The sequence below is a fragment of the Anopheles aquasalis genome, chromosome 2, assembly GCF_943734665.1.
Source record: "Anopheles aquasalis chromosome 2, idAnoAquaMG_Q_19, whole genome shotgun sequence".
In the NCBI taxonomy this organism is placed as follows: Eukaryota; Metazoa; Arthropoda; class Insecta; order Diptera; family Culicidae; genus Anopheles; species Anopheles aquasalis.
Window position 1 is genome coordinate 37035001 of NC_064877.1, and position 5000 is coordinate 37040000.

Consider the following 5000-nt stretch of genomic DNA (forward strand, 5'->3'; position numbering starts at 1 on the left):
TTTTGAGGGCGCGCCGCGAAGCAACTCGTTAAAAAAAATAACACTTTCAAGCAACGGATACTACTACCCTTACGACAGTGAAAACTCAATCATTCTAAAGCGAAACACGGCACGGCGGCTCGGATATCAACAGCAAGTAGTGTGTGTTTATTGAGGGGCCCCCCAATTGTAAGCAGTAGCAAACAACACTGGAAACATAACACTGGCTTGTCTATTCATAGTACGGGGCAGCGAATTGATGATAAAAATCGCACCAAAACACACCTCCCCACAACCCTTTCCCTTACACTTAATTGCTTGGTTGGATGGATTGTGGTGGAGGTTCCTTCTCTCTTCTGTATAACGCCTGTCTAGATGTTGGTAACAAATGTCTATGTCTCTGAGACCTATGGCATGTGTGGCATCAGGGGTGCACTAGTGCATGTGTGACTATAATTGCCTGCATTAGCATATTTTGCAACAAGACGACAGACTACTTCTTCTGCCACTTCTCCTATTTCCAACCCCGGCGTGGCATTCCCTGTTGAAATGCAGCACTTATGATGGGCGCACCGCGTTGCTGCCGGTCACGAGTCTTTCATTCTCATTGTTGTAAAATGGTTACTACCGCGCTAGAGACAGAGGTACGTGATAATTGAACGTCTATTTTGTGCGTTCTACAAACATTTACCATTCGTAGCATTTGTGAGAGGGACTGCTTGTACAAAGGTCGCCTAACTACGGCCTTGACTGTTCGGGCTGTTGCTCCATACGATTGAGATGCAATTTTGAACCCCAATGGTATTGTGTGGTAATGTCAACGGAGGACAAACAATCTTTGTTACGAAGCGATTCAACAGTATGATCCTTCGGTCTTATACATGCAACAACGTCAGACGGCACACACTAAGATTACCATCACCACAGCTAGGTCATCCAATACTCGTAGATTCGAAAAGTCAGCGAAAACATCTCCGCTATTAGGTGCATCATCACGCTATTAGGTATCTGAAATCACAGTACAGGCTACTGAGCATTACACACTACTCTAAGGCTCTGTTGGGCGAAAGAAGCGTCAAATGATTGAATGAGAAATAAGGGCATAAGTTAAATAAACTAAAAAATACCCACACCCACACATACACGAACATACACAGGCATACACACATATGTTTAGTAGAATGCAGATGATAAAAATTAAAGCAAAACACAGCACGGAGACAAATCCCCCCCCCCCCCCCCCCCCCCGAGAACTCTAAAAACAAACAAGCTTACCTTATTAGACTTTAACACACATCAGTACCAACAAAGGCCCATGTAAGGAAGGCGCGAGTACAAGAAGAAGACAACAGCAAACACCTTTAACAACAAAAAAAAAACAAAAAACAAAACAAGATCTTAAATATTCGAATGCGTCATGGAAATGGGGCGGGAGAGGGGAAGAATGAATTAAAGAAAAAAGAAAATGGACAAACGGGGTTGGCGAATGGGTAACAACATCACTTAAAAGCAAACAAGAAAGCAAAGGGAATATGCATAAACCTGCACTCCGCAAAAACAAGCGCCTGTAGTAGGCAGTAGTAGTGACATTCGAAATTTCGAAATAAATGCAAGAAAAACTCACGCAGATCGCAGAAGAAAACTCGAGCTGCTGGAGGCAGAGAGATGTATTTGTTGTAGTTATATAAAAAACAAACCCGTAATATTACTTATTATTATTCACGAGACGAACCGACGCAGAGAGAGAGAGAGAGAGCAAAGAGAGCAGAAACAGTAGGTGCAACAGAGCACAGCAGTAGGCGCGCGCGGAACGGGACGATGTAGCGCTGACGAAGACGGGCGGGCCAGGATAAGGAAACATCGATCCTTGCTAAAGTGGGGAGGGGTGCGTCACAGTGTGCTTTTGGCCTGTCTGATGATGAACGGGAACGGGAGAATAATGATTTTCCTACGTAGATTGCGGGTAGATGGTGGTGTGTGCAGATGATGATGATTATACATGGGGACTACGACACCGGGGTCTGATAAGTCGCTGTTACCTGCTACATTGTGCGTGTGTGGCTATGTGTATGTGTGTGTGTGTTTGTGCGTGCGTGTGCGTGTGTGCATTTGGGGGAGAACAAATTACTGCTGCAGATGTTTTGAACGCCTGGACGAACTACCAAGCGCTGGAGTGTATACCACCCCGTGTTTGAGTTGTGTACTCGAAATGAATAGAATGATTAATCATCATCTGGCTCTCGTTTTCTGTTGACCGTTTTCATAGCATTGGGGACCGCAAACCCATGTTATTGTGCGTACACGTTAATATATTAAGACAAGCGATAGCAGTGTTTAGGAAACAACAAGCGCATACAGCATACTACTCTCAACGACACCACCTTATCACACATCCCAAACAGACCCCTCACACACATACGCACACTCTAAACCACCAAATTCCACCCATTGCGAACCCACACGCTAAAAATCCTCACAAAAATATCAACTGTATGATGTACCATCGGCGTACGCTCTGTGCCACGCAACGGTCACGATATAATACACTCTGTTGTCGAGTGTGAGTGTGGGTATGTGTATGTGCGCATGTTTGTTTGTGCGCTCTAATAATCAGTTATGCATCAGTAGAGGATAGCTAGTACAGCTATCACCTATCACCAATCACCACACCACACCACACCACAAAGCACCTTATAATAATAGAATCTGCAACAGATAAAGCATATTCTGCATACTGCTGCTGATGATCCCATAGAGCCCCTGCGGAGTGTGGGGGGATGTTGGAGCAAAGAGAAAAGCCACATTCTATAGACACTAAAATGTAGCCTAACCCAAATGAAAATGACGGGGTGTGAAATATGATGTTCTGTCGTTGCTTTTGCGTTGCTTTTGTGTTCTGTTCTCTCCCAAAACATCAATCACTACATACAGAAACGCAATATGTTGAGCGATAACGCACGCCGCATCGATAACGGTTGTTTGATCCCTGTCAGCAGATGCGTCGTCGCACGTCGTAAATAACAACATGGATTGGATACAGCAGCGTTCGACTCTGTTGAGATAGATAAAATGTGTTGCTCTCGGGCATTGCATACTGCGACCACCAGGGACACTCCCTTTGCTTTGGAGTTGTCATGCAAACGATTTTGGTTTCACGTAACACTACGGCTACACGCATTCGAACGACCTGCAGAATAGTCACCAATGTGTTTTTTTTTTGTTGTTCTTTTAAAACATTAGAGTATGCCATCGTTCCACATACCCACGGGAAAGCCCATCTTCAACTAAAGAGAGCGAGAGATACAGTGTGAGCGTGGGGAAATACAAAGCTCTTACCTTCATTCGTGCCCCGCATGCATTGTCTGCTTTGTGTGTGGATCAGGCCTTGACATAGGCGCCCGTGTCTGTCGGAGATAAAGAGAGAGAGAGAGAGGCAGAGAGGAATAAGCAAGATATGCCTAGCAGCAAAGGTGTCAAACATGAATGAGAAGCAAGCAAGTAGGAAGTAATTAACATGTTGTTAGCCAACCAGCGATTAATTAATCAGCTAATAATTAAACTATAGTACTGTACTTGATCAAGCGAAGAAGCAATGGAATATAAAATGGATGGATTCATCAATAAAAACACAAAGGAAAATTAAAAATGGAGTACCCGAGAAAAGTACATTCATCCTCCAAACTTTTGGAAGATTGAGAGAGAGGTATAGCGCGCCTCGCGCAAAACCTTCGCGCCTTAAATTTATTCGCTGTCTTTGCCACTTTCCATAAACTTGGAGGCCATGTGGTTGTTCTCTGAACGATGTTTGGATTGGATGTGTCTGATGCCGCCTAATGCTGTAAGAAAGAACATCAGGCAGCACACAAGAAAGAACATCAGGTGGGGGGGGGGGGGGGGGGGTATCCAGTTTTTGCACTTGGTTATCGTTTCTTTCTTGGTTGTGGAAGGATAAACACGTTGAAGGCTCGCTCCCTCATCCAACAAACCGTGCCGGCAGTAGTATATGCCTCACGGGTTTTGCTTGTTGGTATGGAAACCCTTGATCGCAGGATCTCTATTTCATCACATAGGCATCGATCGATTTAGCTGGAGGGCATCCGAGACGGCGCGTGGAGAAGCATCCTACGATTTTGCTGTTTTAATGTTTACTGGGTATCAACCTCCAGCACACTATTCTTTCCCAGTTGTACGATGACATTGAATTTCACCTTTTTTTTGTTTGTTTAAAGATATCGACAGTGCCGCATCAATTTGGCTATCGTCAAACACGTCAGGTGGTAGTACGGGTGTCGCAGTTTATGGGCGACTCTTATTGCATTAGCTCTATTGAATAATTCATTCACACATACGCACACACACACACACCCACACACATGCATAGCCGGTTGCACCGATGCATAGCCTGAATTAAGGAAGAAACAAGCTAAAAATCTGCGAAGCAGATAACTTAGGTAAGAAAATGTAAACAAAAATACCGCTGAAGGCAAAACCTCGAAGCCAATGGGTCGTCTATAAGCTGCAGCGCGGTATCTGTTGAGTGCGTGCAGTGTGGCTTGCTGCCTTCCCTGCAGCAGGGACCCCATGCACACGCTCCCACACACATACACACAAACACACACACATACAGCAATAGTCGCCATTGTAGAGTTGTGTCGTCGGATCGTCTTCGAAATGCGAAACAAAATCCTAACATAAAGCAAAACAAAACAAAACAAAAACAAAAAAAAAAGAATGTGGCAGTTATAGCTTTGTTGTGAAATTACGATAAGAGATAAATATGCAAAATTGTAAAAAGGCAAAAAGTAAGAAGAATAAATACCGGCATTAACCGATAGAAAGCGTAAAATACAATACCGAAAACGAAGCCGTAAGTCGTGAGTGCCGCAATGTAAATGTAAGAAGCGGCGTAGGCAGGCAACAGGCTAGAATTTTAGTTTCGTTTTTTGTAATCCAGCTGAATACTGAATGGCTCATATACTGCGAAACGGGGGCGAGTGGAAATGTGCCGAATTGCTGAGGCA

At 44.2% G+C, this 5000-nt stretch overlaps 1 protein-coding gene across 11 annotated transcripts in view; it reads left to right on the forward strand.

Moving 5' to 3' along the window:
- Positions 1-1415, forward strand: part of LOC126571979 (serine/threonine-protein phosphatase 2A 56 kDa regulatory subunit epsilon isoform) — a 15009-nt gene extending 13594 nt beyond the window's left edge. For all 11 annotated transcript variants that reach the window (XM_050230934.1, XM_050230929.1, XM_050230928.1 and 8 more), the window contains one exon: positions 1-1415. This exon is cut by the window's left edge and continues 769 nt beyond it. The gene's annotated coding sequence lies outside the window, so the exon portion shown is untranslated.
- Positions 1416-5000: the final 3585 nt, after the last annotated feature.